Source organism: Panthera tigris, chromosome X (assembly GCF_018350195.1).
Source record: "Panthera tigris isolate Pti1 chromosome X, P.tigris_Pti1_mat1.1, whole genome shotgun sequence".
NCBI lineage: Eukaryota > Metazoa > Chordata > Mammalia > Carnivora > Felidae > Panthera > Panthera tigris.
The window spans coordinates 56116528-56134674 of record NC_056677.1 but is presented as its reverse complement, the minus strand read 5'-3'; the positions used below and the strand labels follow the sequence as shown (position 1 = coordinate 56134674).

At 43.1% G+C, this 18147-nt stretch overlaps 1 long non-coding RNA gene across 1 annotated transcript in view; it reads left to right on the top strand.

Annotated features, from left to right (window-relative positions):
• Positions 1-17141: 17141 nt before the first annotated feature.
• The window catches only part of LOC122235248, a 29817-nt gene continuing 28811 nt past the window's right edge, over positions 17142-18147 (top strand). Inside the window, exon 1 of the long non-coding RNA XR_006213357.1 lies at positions 17142-17257. This is a non-coding gene — a long non-coding RNA (uncharacterized LOC122235248). The remainder of the gene's footprint in view (positions 17258-18147) is intronic.

The window sequence follows — 18147 nt, the reverse complement described above, 5'->3', positions numbered from 1 at the left end:
TATTAGCTCATTGAGTTCTCTTAGTAGGATTTGGGGTTGTACTGAATATGGGTGAGGGTGTTGAGAAAAGGAGATGTCAAAGATAACTCCTGGTTTCTGAATGAGTGGTAGTGCCATTAAGATGAACAATAGAGAAAAAACTTCTCTGACCTCAGTTCTTTCTTCTCTAGACTGAAAAATTCTAGTTACTATAAATGTTTCCTTGTGAGGCCTATTTTGAAAATTCTGGAACTTCTTAGAGATGCATTAGGTCCTGGCTGGTAAATTTCTAGATCACAGAAGACTTGCACATTTCTTTATCTCTATAGTCCCTCTTTACTGACATAGCTAGTGTGTCAAAACAACCAGGTTGCACTCAACCCATCTGACTTCTCAAATGGACATCAACCTGTAAATTGTTCTGAAACAAGACCAAGACTCTCTTCCTTTACCCCAACTCCAGCAAAATACTAATCATGAGGGCATATAGGAAGATGTACTGTTACTACCTTGTCCCTTCCTTAAAAAAAGTCACAAGAAAGCTCCATTTTGACAGTAAATAAACAAGCAAGCACTTTTTAAAGTTTCAAACACTGAAAAGTAATGTTTTCAGTGTTAAGCTAATCCATTTATGTGAATTATTTTATTTAATTCTAAAATCTGTGTGAAATAGGTACTTGTGTACATTAGGATGCTTTTAGCTGAAAGTAAAAGAAACTATGATACAAACTGCCTTAAACAATTAGGAAAGTTGTCATCAAATAACAGGATGTCCAGAGGTAGAGCAGACCTAAAGCATGACAAAATCAATGATTCAACAATGTCCTCAGGGAACTAAGATCTTTTCATCTCTTGGTTCTGCCATCCTCAGGAAAACTTTTGCTTAAGGTAGTTCCAAACACCACTTCCAGGCATTACATCACTTGAAGGAAAAGAAAAACTCTCAGGGTACCTGGGTGGGTCACTTGGTTAAGTGTCTGACTTCAGCTGAGGTCATGATCTCACTGTTTGTGAGTTTGAGCCCCGTGTTGGCCTCTGTGCTGACAGCTTGGGGCCTGGAGCCCACTTCAGATTCTGTCTCTCTGTCTCTCTGTCTCTCTCTCTTTTCCTTCTCTGCTCATGCTCTGTCTCTGTCTCAAAAATAAACATTAAAAAAAAAAAAGAAAGAAACACTCTCTTTGTCTCCTTAGGGGGAAGGAAATCTTTCACAGAGTTCCCCAGATAGACTTCCCTTCATGTTCTGTTGGCCAGGATTGAGCCACATGTTCATTTTTTTTTTCACATGTTCATTTCTGAACCAATTACTAGCAAGGAGAATGGAAAATACATGATTGGATTACCTTACTTATTTGAGGTGGAAGGAAGGACACTAAAATGCTACCATCTTCCCATTCTGTAGAAGAGGAGACTGAGGCTCACTGAGATGAGGTAGCAGAGTAACTTGCCCAAAGTAACACATCCAGCAAGTGACAGAGCTGAATTATAAAGATAGTACTTCCCTATTTTGTGTACTTCTTGATGACTAAATACTTGTTAACTGCTAAGAGCTTACTGAGGTAATACAAAGAGTCCTTATTATCCAAGTGTTCATTTTCCAAGTCGCTGCAGTCAGAAGGTTGGGTAGCAAAGCAAGAGACCATTAAGATATTCACTAGTGAACTAGCCAATCATAAGATTACTCTGGCATCCCTCCCAGATTAACAGTAGCACCTAGGTCAGTCTTTCCTGATTGTTGGGTGTTATAAACATCAGAGAGTAAAGAAAAAATGCAATAGCAATCAGTTTGCAAAATGAAACTGCAAATATGAGAAAAGATTCAGGAGTTTGTGAAGCCAACAAAAGTGATATTGAAAAACTGCTGGAATCCCAGAAAAGCCATGGACATATGAAAGCCTGGCAGGAATATATAAGTTAACAGTTAAAGAAGAGCAAGTCATCAAGGATGAGAACAAGATCAGGGCACCTGGGTGGCTCAGTTGGTTGAGCATCTGACTCTTGATTTCGGCTCGGGTTATGATCTCACGGTGGTGGGATAAGACCCACAATGGGCTCTGCGCTGACAGCACAGAAATTGCTTGGGATTCTCTCTCTCTCTCTCTCTCTCTCTCTCTCTCACCCTCCCCTGCTCATCTTCTCTCTCAAAATAAATAAATTAAAAGAAAGGATGAGAACAAGATAAAGGCTTCAAAGAATAATGATTTGACTCTCAAATTATTAAGAGATATCCTTGGGAAAACCAAAGTCCTTGGATTTTTTGTTATAAAATGATCTTTATGGTCATGCTATGCAAAGCAAAATAAAAATGTTATGCCATGCTGTCATTTAGTTTTGTCATAAAAATCACACCATTAATCAACTAATGCTTGTGTGATTCTTTGCTTGACTTAAGAAATAGAACACAGCTGCAATTTCAGCCTAAATTTGTGAAAATGAGATAAACTGCTTGTCATAATTTTTTATTTTGTTTTCTGTGATGACTTCAAATAAACATTTTAAAAAAGTTTTAATTTAAATTCCAATTAGTTAACATACAGTGTAATATTAGTTTCAGGTGTACAATTTAGTGATTCAACACTTCTATATAACACCCGGTGCTCATCATGACAAGTGCATTCCTAAATCCCCATCACTTTTAAAAAATGTGTTACTATGGAAGTTTAAGCAAATTCATTTTAAGTGGAATCCCCCCCCTCAAGTATCAATTATCTGCAGATAGATCTACTATATAATATTAAGGTCACCCTGGGACCAAATCAGTCTCACTCAGCCACTCACTAGTTTTTTGGCTTTGGCCAAGTTTCTCAGATTTTCTAAGCCCTCATTTCTCATCTATAAAATGAGGAAGTTTCATAAGGCTATTGTAAAGATTAAATTACCTACCCATATAAAGCACTTACCTTAGTCTTTCACACATAGTACTTACTCAAGGAATGTTAGCTGTTGTTAAAGTGGCTATTGTGGAATGACAGCAAGAGCATGGGCTTCAGAGTCTATCAGACCCTGAGTTGATCATGACTCAGTCATTTCCTTACTATGTGACCTGGAACAAGCCATTTCCCTTCTGGGCTTCAGTGATCTTATCTAAAAACTGGACTGTGTCGGGGTGCTATGACAGTTAAATAAGATAACTGAGGCCCAGTTATCCTACTTATTAGGATATGATGAGAAATAATCAAGCCCACACCTTTTAAAGTGCTTCATATGCAGTAGGTGTTTTGCTTAAGGAGACTTTCTGGAGACTTGGGAAACTGAACCAGGAGTTTTCAGGGAGAATAAAGCTATTGGAGAACTGGTACAGTTGGGAAGAATAGCAGAGAATGGCCTTTTGGCAGATGCCTTTATTGGGAGGGCAAAATGCCAGGATCTTATAGGGCAAGCCCAGTGCCCTGAGGTCCATGAAGAAGCCATCCCCTTGCCAACCTCTGCCTGGGATTCTCATCAAGGCCTAGAGGGGGAAAAAAAACAAAAATGAAATATATATTTATAACAATAATAATTATTATTCTTTCACCAATTTTCTCTTCCTCCGATGGAGTCTGGCAAGGACTACAGAGCAGGAAAACTGCTAAAGTTGAGAGTAATGGTGCCCCCAGGACAAATAAAGAGGGAACTTCAAACCAGCAGATGCTGCTGAAAACCCCAACACAGGAAATGTCTGCAGAATGAATTGAGAATTTATGTGGGTTTGGGTTTTCAGGATTTATAAGTAAGTTCCATGAGCAGAGGAGTGAGATGAAGGAGAGAGAGCAGGACAGGGCAAGAGGAGTGGGGTGGGGGCAAAGGCCAGCTGTTCTCCCACCTCCCACCAGGCACAGAGGCAGATCTGGCATCAGTGGGTTGCTCCAGGGACAACAGTGGCCTCAGCAGGTTGAGCTGAGCTGGGGCAGATCCTAGTGTGCCCCATGGCCCTGGTGTTACCCTCATGATGGTTTGACATCTGAGTGGAGGTAGACACATGGGCCTATGGGCAAATGTGCATGGGCAGGAAAGGGCAACTGATATTGGTGATAATTAGTAGGCTCACCATCATCAGGGCCTCCCTGTGATTCAGGCTTTGAGCCTTCCCTAGGCCTTTCCCAACCTCAGGCATGTCAGAGTCAAGTAAGAAAAGGTATGTCCAGGGGCACCTGAGTGGTTCAGTCAGTTAAGCATCCAATTCTTGATCTCAGCTCAGGTCATGATCTCACAGTTTGTGGGATTGAGTCCTGAGCTGGACTCTGCACTGACAGCATGGAGCCTGCTTGGGATTCTCTCTCTCCCTCTGTCTCTGTCCCTCCCCTGCTCACACACACACACACACTCTCTCTCTCTCTCTCTCTCTCTCTCTCTCTGTCTCTCAATAAATAAATAAACTTAAAAAAAAGGTATGTCTAGGCTGAGGACTCTGAAGGAATGAGTGAGGATGGCATTCCTGCAGACTCTTGGGAGGTTCCACGTGCTGAACCCACACATCTTAAGCTGCCTAATCCTTCTGGGACCTCAATTTTCCCACCTGTAAAATGGTAGGAAAGTTTATACTACAGTACACAATTGGCTTGTTATTGAAGTGTTAGTAGTGGGGAGGTGAGGAAGCAGGGAAAGTGGGACACTAGGCTGCCAGACATTGGGCAGAGGGAGACTAGAGAGGGGTGCTTCCCCAAACAAAGAAGCACCCTGGAGGTGTTGACAAAGAAATACCTTTTCCCACCACCTTTGGTATTGGCACTATGAGTTCAGACTGCATTCAGCCCACCCTGGGTGCAGGCCCTTCAAATATACCAAAGGACGCTAAAAGTCTTCCATTTCTGTTCTCTGCCCAAAGGGGGATTTGAGAGGAAAGCCATTCAGCTGCATTTAGAGGTTATTGATGCTTGGAAAGTGTATGTTGAGCTAGCTTCTGGAAATGGAGACCCTTTGTTTCTTTACTGGAACAAAATCCTAGCCACAGGTAAAATGAAGAGATGCTCAGAGAAGGACCAGAGGAGAGTAGGGTGGGGACTGACGTGAGGCAAGACTTCCCCAGGTATCCCTGGAGGAATACCATGAGATGGGCCTTACCATGGTCATTCAGGGCTTGCTGAATAGGAGAGAAGTTTCTCAATCAGCTCACTTGTCCTCAGGGGGCTGGAAACATGGATATGCTTTGGGAGGGAGGGAGCACCCTATTTTTTAAGGTTTAAGCCATAGCCTGACAATCACGGTCATTGGGAATGCTATTGAAAGTATGTCTTCATTAAATTGGGGGTTGATAGGAAAGTGAGGTACATTTAAGATGTCTTTCAGCCCAGGACACCTGGGTGTCTCACTTGGTTGAGAGTCTAGCTCTTGGTTTCATCCTAGTCATGATCTCACAGTTTGTGAGTTCGAACTCTATATTGGGCTCCACACTGACAGTACAGAGCCTGGTTGAAATTCTCTCTCTCTCTCTCTCTCTCTCTCTCTCTCTGCCCCTCCCCAACTCCTTCTCTAAATAAATAAATAAATAAATAAATGAATAAAAAAGCTGTCTTTCAGTCCAGTAGTCCTATGATTCACTGAGTTCAACTGTCATGTAACTTTGGATGACTTGTTTCCATTTCCAGGCATCTGTCTCCCCATCTGTAAAATGCAATTGAGTGGACTCTGGTCTCTAAGAGCCCTTATGTTTATGACATTCCTCTAGGCCATGACTTTAGTTTTTGGAGTGCAGGAGTGGAAAGGCTCATAGAGCAGAGACTACTGCCTTTCTTCTCGCCAAGCCCTGACTCCAACTTGCTTCTATGAGTTTCCCTGTGGCCATCTCATTCTTTCTTCATAAAAGTGTGGAGCAGTAAATGTCTTCAGTTCAAGGCCAGGCTGCTGTTAGGGTCAGCCCAGAAAGAGTGAGGAAATGAACGGGTACTGGCAGGCCCCTTTCGGGGAGACAATCACCCTGAGGGGCCTAGAAATATAGTATTGGTGTTAAATCTTCTTTAAACATTTGGTAGTGTTGACCAGTTAAATTATGTGGTCCTGTACTTTTCTTTGTTGAGAGGTTTTTGTTTTTTTGCTTGCTTGTTTTATATGAATTACTGATTCAATCTCTTTCCTTGTTATAGGCCTATTGAGATTTTTTTTATTTCTCTTTCAGTCAGTTTTGGTAATTTGTGTGTTTCTAGGAATTTATCCATTTCCTCTAGTTTATCTACTTTGTTAGTGTACAGTTGTTCATAGTATTCTCTTTAAATATATCATCCAACTGCCTTCTGGTCTCCATGGTTTCTGATAAGAAATAGAGTGATAATCTTATTGAGGATCTTTTGTATGTTACAAGTCATTTCTCTCTTGCTGCTTTCAAGATCTTTGCTTAGGCCTTTAACAGTTTGAAACTTGTTGAGCTTCTTAGATGTGTAGACTTGAGCATTTAATCAAGTTTGGGATGTTTTTAGCCATTATTTCTTCAAATATTCTTTCTGTCCCCTTTTCTCTCTCTTCTCCTTATAGGATTCCAATAGTGTGTATACTGCTGTGTTTGATGGTGTCCCACAGGTCTCTTAGGCTCTGTTCATTTTTCTTCTTGTTTTATTCTTTCTGCTTCTCAGACTGGATAACTTCAACTGTCCTGACTCCAAGTTCACTAGTTCTTTTTTCTGCCAGTTTAAATCTGTTGTTGAACACCCCCTCTCCCACCCAGTGGATTTTTAAATTTCAGTTATACTTTTCAGGTGCTGAATCTTTATTGTTTTAAAATATAATTTCTATCTATTGTTATTCTCATTTTCTTCATACATAGTTTTTCTTGTTTCCTTTAGTTGTTTGACCATGGTTTCCCTTAGTTCTTTGAGTATATTTTAGACAGTTGATTTAAAGTCTTTGTCTAGTAAGTCTAATATTTGAGCTTCCTTTTTTTTTTCCTTTGAATGGACCATATTGTCTTTTTCTTGTATGCATTTGTGATATTTGTTGAAAAGTACACATTCAAATATTATAATGTTGTAACCCTGGAAATCAGATTCTCCTCTTCCCCAGGGTTTGCTGTTCTTGATTGTTAAAGGTTTCAGTCCTCCATTTATTTAGTACCTTTTCTAAGTTATTTTTGCAAAGATCATATTTGTTGTCATGTATGGCCACTGAAGTCTGTGTTCCTTTACCTTGTGTTCAGCTAGTATTTTGATAGAAACTTCCTTGAAAAGCAGGAGAGTTTTAATGTGGCTTTTTTTCTTGATTCAATGCTTGCTTGGCTGCTATTTACCTTTGACTTTTTTCTAGAGTTCTGACAAAGTTGACACTGATGGTTTCTGCATGCTTTTTGATGTTTCTGTGGAAGGATGGGTTTATAGCTTCTTACTCTGCCATTTTGCCAATGTCACTTGGGTCCTTGCTTCTTGCCTGTAGGTACCAGACAGTGGGGACAGTGTCTCCAGCCCGGATATCTTTGGCCATAGGAAAAACTATACCTTTTTGCTCTGTGCAGGGCAAAACCTCCATGTGTTGGAGCTAGTCTGAAACTGGGGTGGTTTTTCTGGCAGTAGGGTGGAATGGTTTAAAGGATTTGAGTCAGACTCCTAGAGAATTGTTGGAATGCAGAGCTGCCTTGAGAAAGGGATGGATGAGATCATGATAATACTTGTAATGATAGCTACCATTTAGGGAATGCTGACCACATGCCAGGTGCTGGCTCAAGTACTTTGCATGCACTATCTCATTTCTTCCTCATGGCAGACTACTAGGATCACCACCACTGAGGGCAGGGAGGGTAAGCTGCTGCCCAAAGTTACACAGTAGAACTGGGTTTGAACCTCAGGTCTATTTGGCTTCAAGGCCTCTTAATGGTAATTAAATGCTTCCCTTTTGAATCTCATGAGATTTGCACTTCAAACTCAGAGACTATGGCCACCTGTCCTATGGCCTCTTAGTAGAAGGAAGGGGAATCTGTGGCTCACACTTTAGTTGCTGCAATTTTCAATTCTGGAATTTATACTTTTATAACTTCTATATCTATTGATATTCTCATTCATACATCATTTTCTTGGTTTTCTTTAATTCTTTGTCCATGATTTTCCTTAGCTCTTTTAGCATATTTAAGGCTTGATTTAAAGTCTATGTGGCTCACTCTTGTCCTGGGCAGATTCCAGGAAGTTAGCAGCTAAGTGCCATGTTCCCTTTCTCCTTTCATCTCCTGCCTCCCATAGCACCATATTTTAACATCACAAAAATGAAGATGATTGGAATTATTGAACTTGAAGAGGAGGGAGTAGTTGCTCCCTGCTTCCACTAAGGACAGAACCAGAAGGGTGCCTGGCTGCCTCAGTTGATTGAGTGTCCAACCCTTGATTTCGGCTCAGGTCATGATCTCGTGGTTTGTGGGTTTTAGCCCTGCATGGGGCTCTGCACTGGTAGTACAGAGCCTGCTTGGGATTCTTTCTCTCTCTGCCCCTCCCCTGCTCTCTCTATCTCTCTCTCTCAAAATAAATAAACATAAAATTTTTTGTAAAAAAGGACAGAACCAGAAAAATCTAGTAGAAACTACAGTGGGTATTTATTTATTTATTTATTGAGAGTCTGAGTGGGGGAGGGGCAGAGGGAGAGAGAGAATCTTAAGCAGACTCCATGTCCAGCACAGAACCCAATACAGGGCTCTATCTCATCATCATGGGATCATGACCTGCACGGAAATCAAGAGTCAGACACTTAACCGAGCCACCCATGTGCCTCTGAAATGGTTGTTTTAATAATTAGTAATTGCTAGTGCCATGCACTGTGTTTATTATATATGTTACTTCAATTACTCCTCACAACAGCTCACAAGGTAGATGCAATAGTTTCCATCTTGAAGATGAGAAAACTAAAACTTAGAAAAGTTAAAAAGTTAAAAAAGTCACACAGTTTGTAAGCAACAGGATTTCATTCATCCATTCAACCACTATTGGGTACCTACCAAGTGCTAGGCATTATTGTAGACATTGGACAAATAGTAATGGAGGCACTCAATCATGAAATAAATGTAAAATATGATTCCAGGTAGTGATAAGTGCTTTGATGAAAAATAAAGGAAGGTTGTAGACTAAGGAGTGCTTGTGAGTAGAGCTAAAGTAGGGTCTGATTTAGCTAGATGGTCAGAGACAGCCTCTTGGAGAAGGTGGTCTTTGAGTAGAGATCAGAATGAAGGAAGAGAGGACACCATGTGAGGATACGGAGGAAGAACATCTTAAGGAGATGGAATTGCAAGGGCAAAGTCCCTGAGAAGGGAATGAGTTTGTTATGTTCAAGGAATAGTAAGGAGGCAGAGTGATTAGAGTAGAGTGGGTGAAGTGGGGAGGGATGGGGGTGTAGTTAGATGACTACCGTGACTATGGCCACAGTGAATAGTTGTGGGTTGGTGTATGAGAGGCCAAAGAAGGGTTTTGAACAGAAAGAATGGCATGATATGAATGGCATAACCATTTAAAATATATTCCCAGCTTCTATGGAAAATGAAGTATAAGAGGCAATAATAGAGGCAGAGAGAGTGAGGAGATGTGCAGCCACCCAGATAGACATAATGGGGGCTTTTGGCCCATGGTGGTAAGTGTTCCTGTTGTGCAAAGAGTCAGATTGGGAATGAAGTTGGGAAGTGGAACTATCAGGACTATTGATGAATTGGACAAGAGGATAAGAGAAAGAAAGGAGAATTCCCAGCTTTGGCCTGAACATCTGGGTAAATGGTGGTGTTGGACACTGAGATATAAAAGACTAAGGAGGGCAATTTTGGGCTCGGGTGCAAATTTGGGTGCTACTGTGAGTGATTCCATTGGTCTGGGTTCTCCCTGAAATATCTTCACAGTACAGGTACTGGGGAAAGACACTAAAAAATTTCTGGCCTATATTCTTGAAAGATGGACAGACATTGTCTTGGCTGTTGGGGCCTGACCTGTTCTGAGATTCAGCCAAGCCAAGCCAGATGGCCCCTTGAAGTCCCTCATGACTTGAAGATTATCTTCTGTGATCTATGACCTGGAGGTGGAAGTAGGAATTTTCTCTTTTAACTAACATTTTTCCTTTTCCACAGCCTGATCTCTTTTAGATCCAGTCTAATTTCTTACAGGCCTTGGGCTAATTTGCACAGCTGGGTTTTACATCTGGGTGATTGCCATCTGCACCAATTGCCTTGCTGGCCGCAGCCAGGATGAGACTGCAGCCCCAGGGCAGGCCACAAGCTCCTGGAACTGCCTTTTTGAGGGCACCCTGGGCTTGAGGATGGACTGGACCCCCTGAACCAGATGTCTTCTCCAATCTGTTCTGTCCCTCCAGCTCCCAGTCAGGGAAGTCCTGGGGCTCAGCTTCACGTGGGCCTCATCCATAGCAGCATCCTGGGAGGTCAGGAAACAGCTCCAGAGATGCACACACGTGGATGTACATACTCATGCGCATGCACGCACACACACACACACACACAGGCTGAAATAATGAGACAGACATATAAGAAAGACAGCTAGAGACAGAGAGATAGAGACAGGAATAGAGAACCAGAGACACAGTGACAGAGAGAAAACTTTGGGAGGGAGATGAACAGAGACATTGTGAAAAGCAGTGAGAAGCAGAAACAGAGAAAATGAAACCAAGGTAAAGAAGGAGATATGTTGGGTCGCCTGGGTGGCTCAGTTGGTTAAGCAGCCAACTTCAGTTCAGGTCATGATCTTGCAGTTTGTGAGTTCTGGTCCCACGTCAGGCTCTGTGCTGACAGCTCAGAGCCTGGAGCCTGCTTCAGATTCTGTGTTTCTCTCTCTCTGTTCCTCTCCCACTCACACTCTGTCTTTGTCTCTCTCAAATATAAATAAATATTTTTAAAAAGGAGGAAATATGCCAAAGCAGACAGAGTAAGATAGAAAGGCCCAAACAGACAGACAACAAGGGGAAGAGAGTAGGAAACTTGTTGGAATGATGTGTTTGGAGGTCTGTGTCTAGTCTTTTTTTTTTTAAGTTTATTTATTTCTGAGACAGAGAGAGACAGAGCACGAACGGGGGAGGGTCAGAGAGAGGGAGACACAGAATCTGAAACAGGCTCCAGGCTCTGAGCTGTCAGCACAGAGCCCGATGCGGGGCTCGAACTCATGGACCGCGAGATCATGACCTGAGCCGAAGTCGGCCGCTCAACCGACTGAGACACCCAGGCGCCCCAAGGTCTGTGTCTAGTCTTAACACATTAGCATTAACAATATTATAATAATGAGAGGAATTTGACATTTTTGTATGCCAAAAACAGTTGAATATCAGCAACTTCATATGGTTCCATCTTAATGTCATTATTTCATCCCATGAAACCCTAATAGGTGGTGGGGGCATGATATAATCTTGAGTGTAGGCATGTCATGATCAGAACTGAGTTTGAAAAAGATAGCTCTTAAAGCCAGTGTGGATTTGAACAGGTAAGATTGGAGGCCAAGAGGTCGAGGAGAAAGACGCTGGACCAAGGGTCCAGGCCAGAGACACAGAAGGTCTGAAGTTTGGCAGGGACAGGATGGTTAGAATGAGAAAGAGGGCATGATTAAAGGCATTTCCAGTGAAGCATCAATAGAACTCTGTGACAGATGGGTATATAAGACAAAGAGGAATTGGGGTCAGTCTTTTTTAGTTTTCAGAGCCAAACTCAGGCCCCATGACCTACCAGTAAGCCTCCTTTGGCCCTTGCACCCTGCCCAGGGCTCTCCCCCAATCAGCCTCTGAGCTCTCACACTCAACAGTGTTGGGGCAGAGTTTGCTCTGGACTCCTCAAGGGCTCCTTCACTAGGGGAGCCCCTGCCTGGCACATCAGTTACAGCCCCACAAAGGCTCTAGAGCCTAAGCTTTTCCATTGAAATCCCTGATATATATTCTGTGTGAGCTTGGGCAAGCTACTTACTTTATCTGAGGTTCACATATCCTACCTGCCTCAGAAGCTAGTGTGAGCATTAATAGGGTAATACATGCAATGTGGTCAATAAGTCATTGTTGATTGTTAATGTTCTATATCCACTTGGGCTGAAGCACATTAACTGCATCCAATTTCATTTGTGTACCCATCCTGCCCTCTCCAAGACTTAGCTCACAGTGGGCCACAGAAAGTACTGGATGATTGTCCAAAGCCTTTATTCAATTCCCTTCTATTCATCAAGTATCACAGAAGCAACTTACAGCGTCTCTGTTGGCCCCTTGGTACACACACAGATGACAAAGACCTGGTTCCAGCCTATGAAACACCCAATCTAATAATACTAATAAAATAACATTTATTGAGCTCTGTGTCTGTTCGAGTTTGATCATGGAAACAGAACCTCTGTGAGTGGTCTGAAATAAAGCATTTATTATGGGAGTTAGAATTTCTACCATCATGGGAGCAGATGAATAAACTTATGGAAGGCTGTGGTCTCTGCATCTGGAGGTAGGACTGAAGTCACTGTAGGTGAGTAAGGCTGGCAGTCAGGAAGAAAAACTGAACATGAAATAGGAGAGAGGACAAATCAGAACTTACATCTTGTCTCACCACCTCCAGCTGAGACTGTGTGGGTGACCTGCAGAAGAAGCTTGGTGTCCTTCATCACAGAGCTGCATGTGCTCCTGGCCGAGGACTCAGTGAAACTCAAGGTCTGGGCAGCTGGAAGGGCCATGAGCCTGACAGTTGCCCCATGCCAGTGAGGTGAGCCAACAGAGTGGTAAGAGCATAGACCAGCTTCAAGAGCATCTCTTCATCAACCTGCAGAGTACAATGGCTGCTGCTGCATTTATGCCTTCCAACTCTTGTGTGAATTCCTCTTGCAGACAACCCTTCACCTGGAACCATACAGAGAAGGGAACTCTGAGGAAGGAGGGTGGATTTATGAATTACATAAAACAGGATTCTGGGTCTCTCTTACCTTCTCCTTACCCACAGACAGAAGAGAGTTTTGTCCCTTGATAATGTCTGTGACAGTGATGTTGTCAGTACCTGGTGTTTGGTGGGAATGATGGGGTGGTATGGGGAACAGAAGCTGAGGAACTAATCCCTGTAGAGGATGACTTGGTGCATGTGGTCCCCAGTCCAGTTGAGACTTGAGGTGGTTTTTATAATCCAGAAAATCAGTTCAATTCTCTATGTCCCTTATGTGCACAGTCCCACAATTCCTGACTCTGTGGACTTTCTAGGCACCCCTCCTCTGACCCCCTCAGTTAAGGATGACATGGTTCCCATTAATTTTTTCAGTTAAAATAAGGTTTAAATTCATTTTGTTTAGAGAGTTAGAAGAAAGTTTCATGGCACCCCTTAAGATTCTCCCTGGGGTATCACTGGGCTGTCACCAATCCAAGGCCAGAATGGCAGAAAGGAAGGCAGAGAGGCAGTGTGAAGGAGGGTGTGGGTGGCAAGGCAGCCGGTTTTGAATTAGCCCTTGTTTGCTTTTATTTAGACCTCATTGAGACCACACTATAACCATGCCCTCCTCGAGGCCAAGAAAAAGAATGAGGAAAATAATATCCTTTGGGTGAGTGGGGCTGAGGGCTTCGAGCTTCATTTACAGAAAGAGATGCATCTATCTACCTTGCCCCTCTGATTACAAATGATTTGCATTTCAAAACAAACCATCGGTCCCTCTTGGTGGGGCTGGGCAGGGGCAAATTCCAAAGCTGACATTGCTGCTGCTGGGCTCGGGCCTCAGCCTTCAGGAAGCTCTGGAGGGAGAGAGAGCAGGAGAGGTAGGGAGCATTGAGGCTGGGCCTGGGCCAGCTGTCCAGGTTTTCAATCCTGGTATGTGACCATAGCAGATTCCTATACCTCTGGGTCTGTTTCTCCATCTGTAAAATGGGGATAACAATAACAGTGTCTGCCTCATATAATGATTGTGCAGATAGATACATAGAAGGCCTTCTGACACACTTTGCTCTTCTTGTTGTTATTTTCAATAATAACATTATTATTACATGCACTTCACACTAAGCTGTTTTGTTTAATTCATGGCACAACCCTACAAAGTAGGTATAATTTATAGTTAAAGTAACTGAGGCTCAGAGAGGCAAGTGACTGGTCAAGATCACACAGCAAGTGACAGAAGAAAGAATGATCCCAAGTCTCTTTGATTTCTCCTGCTACATCACAAAAAGTGAGAGATGCCTTAAGAGAGGTCCCAATAACTACAGAGTCTAGAAAGAGGTCACTGCCAGCTGTGGTGTTTAGGGGAGTCTTCATCAAGGAAATGGCATTTTGAGCTAGGTCTTGAAAATGGTTCAAATTTGAAGACAATGAGTATTAGAAGAGGGACAATGCAGGCTGTGGGGACAGTACAGGATGTACATGGGGAACAAGGAATCTTTCTGTTGGGCTGAAGTGCGTAGGAGTCAGGCCTGGAGCATGTTGAGGCCAGATTGTGGAGAGCTTTGAACTCATTTATTTAGTCATTTATTCAGCCACTACTTGGTAAGTTCCTACTATGTGCTAGGCCCTTTCCTGATTGCTGTGAACATAGCAGTGAGCATAACAGACCAAAACCCAGGCTGGTGTTGTTGGCAGAAAAGAATAAATCCTCATCAGGATCCTGGGCACCTTCTCCAGCCTGTAGGTATTGAAGGCTTGCAGCACACCAAAGCCCAGCTTTGGGACCTAGGCAGGCCCATGTTGAGGACTGTGTGCCCACAGTTGAGAGGTAAGAGTGGGTCTATGAGGAGGCTGCAGGCACTGAAGACTCTGGAGGCTGAGCTATTTGGAATGAAACAGTGAGAAATAGGGAAACATGGGAGGTTCTTGAGGGAAGAATGGCAGCACCAGAGCTGTGCTTTAGGGATACTACTCAGGAACCATGCACAGAATGGACTTCAAGTGGTAAGAGTATACACCAAGAGGTATGGAGAAAGGCTGTCATTCCAAGACTTAGGATCCCCTGTAGAACTGGCCTAGTGCCAAATTAAAATGTAAGCCTCCTGTTCAAAAGTTATTAAGAATTTCAAGACAGTGACACCAGAGCATTAAACCAAGTACAAGGCCTTTCTGGGTATGGAGCCTTTCTGAGCACAGGGCTATGTAGGAGTGCTCAGATCACATGTCCATGAAACCAGCTATGCTCCCAGACTTTACTGGTGTCACCACTTGGGACAGCCCCACAGAGCCTCAGGGAAACCAAGATACAGCATCCTCTACCCCCAGACACATCTGACATCCTCTCTTCCTTTCAATCTTGATGGCTCTAGCCACCACTTGGGACCAACCAGCTCTCAAGGCAGATGTTTATTTCCAGGTACTCCAAGAATTGGCTGTCTTTGCTCATTCATTTATTCTTTTTTTAATCAAATATTTATTGGGGAATATAATGAAAATGCTATGGATCTTGGAATATGACAGACATTGGTTTAAAACTAAGCCTCACCTCCTACTAGCTAGGCAAGACCTTTTAACCAGTGTGAATCTCAGATTCCTAAGTTATAAAATAGGGACAACAATACTTACCTATTTTTCAAGGCTGTCATAATGCTCTAGTTAGACAATGAGTGCAAATTGTACACTATAGTCTGCACATTACACAGTATGTACCCAATACATATTTGGTAGAAAGAACCATGAACCAGAAATCAGAAGTCATTTTCTGGATCTGCCATTTCCTAGATATGACCCTGGGAAAGTAATTTCAAGTCTGAGTTTTAATTTCCTCACTTGAAAAATGGGAACAATCATGCACATTTCATAGGGTGATTGTGACAAAAATATAGGCAAAGTGTCTAATAGAGTAGTTGGTACCTTTTCAGTGGAAATTCTCTCTCCACTTCTTAATACACCTTCACTCAGTTCCCCTCTCTGCCCATAGTGTGAGCCACAGTGATCCTGGTCACTCAAGGAACCCATCTTCCTCTGCATGGGCCTCTATTGCCAGGTTACTTCCTGGGCACCTTGGGCCCAGTCACTGACCCAGGAACAGAGTTCCTGAATCACAAAGTCTTGGGCATCTGGCTCTTTCATATCCCTGGGCCTCTCCCTGAGAAGCCCCATGGTGTTTGCTTCCTTTAAAACTTTTTCTGCACCTCAGGAGCCAGGTTTTTGCCCTGTTCCTTTTGAAGGATGTTATCTTTAACTCATCACAACACCAGACCTATCCGTGGAAGTAGGAGCTGCTTCTTTCTAGAGCTCCACATTATAAGTTGCCTCTACCTGGGAAGGCTCAAAGAGCATAAATTACCAATCTTCTCCCAACCCCCTTCCCTCAACTCCTTGGATTGCTTCCTGGGCAACTCATCATGTGCCTTTGGTTGGTGTGGCATGAGTGGTGGCAGTGTGCAGAATAGGCCCGCCTGCCAAATTCCAGGCCTAAGAGCCTGATAAGTCTCACAGGTGATGATGCCAGGCCAGAGGATTAGATGTAGTTGGCAGGAAATATCAGGCAGGCAGAAAGCAGACATCAGGCAGACAGGAGAGTAAGGCTAGGGTGTCAGCTAAGGCTAGGGTATCAGCTTCCATAAGCAGAGTCAGGCTGAGCCTAATGCTGAGCAAGTTAGTAAGATTAAAAAGAAAACAGAAGCACAGAGGGGAACTCCAGTGTTGGAGCAGAGACAGTTGGCTCTCTGCACTGTTTGGTGAGCTCACAGGGGGTGTATTCTAAACCTCTCATTAATTCAATATTTATTAAGCACTTGCTATATGCCAGGTACTGTTCTAGGTGTTGGGGATATAGCAGAGAACAGAAGACCCTGCCTTATATTCTAGTGGTCAGATAAAGGCAGTGCATCAATGAATATACAAATGGTATGGTGTGATATGGAGAAAGGAAAGGCAGTTAAGAAGAGTAAAGGTAGGATAGGGTGGTAGAGTTGCTATTTTATACCATGTGGCCAGGAAGAAAACCTTTCCAACAAGATGACATTGGAGCAGAGATCGAAGGACATGAAGGTATGCTATATCAAGTTCTATGGAAAGAACTTTCCAGCAGAGGGAAGAGCAAAGGCATAGAGATGGGCATGTGCTCAGTGGGTTTCTGCTTAGTGAACAAGGTACAGTGGAATGCCGAATGAAGAAAGTAGTGGGAGATGAGTCAGATACATGGCCTGGGGACAGATCCTATAGGGTCTTGTAAGTCATTTGGCTTTTGTTCTGAGGAGAATGGAGCCATTGGAGGGTTTTGAGCAGGAAAGTGACATGATCTGACATCTTAACAGATATACAATGGCTATTGTGAGGTAAACAGATAGCATGGATGACAGGAGTGAATGAAGAGAAAGCAGTAAGGAGGCTTTTGGGATTGTCCCAATGAGAGATGATGGTGGTTTGGACCAAAGTGAAGCAAAGAAATGGTTTTAAAAATGATTGGATTCTGGATCTCTTTGGAAGGCAGAGATAACAGGATCTCCAACTGAGGGGCAAGGACAATCCAGGAAGGTAATTTGGCCTATGTTAAGGGAGGGATGGAAGCACCAGGATTACAGAGAGAGATCCTTTCTAACCAGGCCTCCAACCACACCATCCCCAACACACTATTTTGTACCTAGCAGCATAATCAAGTAGTTGGTGGAGCAGGGCCCTCCATGGGCATAGTGTCTCAAGTCAACCTGTAAGGCACAATTGCAGATAGTCAAAATTACCTTGAAAATCTTTTCAGTTGCCCATGAAGTTGGAACCAATCACTGCCTCATGAGCTGAGCCCCATTTGAAGCTATTAGGAGCCATATGGTATGAAAGAAGTATTAAAGATGTCCACTGTACTTGGTGTGGTGAGATGCTAGTGAGAGGCTGGAAGCCTGTGACACAGATAATGACAGAACAGCAGAGCCACAAAATAAATGTCCACATGGTGCTACTCTACCAAGTTAGCTATCTGGGAGGTGCAGAATCAAGTCATAGTCCCTTAGAGAGCTCAAGGAGTGAATGCTAGTTCCTTGGACTCCAGCACACAAACATAATCTATTTAGTTCATGGAGACAGAGATTCTCATGACAGGGTGGCTAGAGGACTCCAAGGGACCACCCCCATCCACTATTTGAACTACCACAAAGTGGTCATTCAGCACTTGTTCACCTGCCTTCAAGGATGGAGCACTCACTATCTGCCTCCTCCTCAATTTTCAGCATGGGCAGCTTTTATTTTTTAATATGAAATTTATTGTCAAATTGGTTTCCATACAACACCCAGTGCTCATCCCAAAAGGTACCCTCCTCAATACCCCTCACCCACCCTCTCCTCCCTCCCACCCCCCATCAACCCTCAGTTTGTTCTCAGTTTTTATGAGTCTCTTATGTTTTGGCTCCCTCCCTCTCTAACCTTTTTTTTTT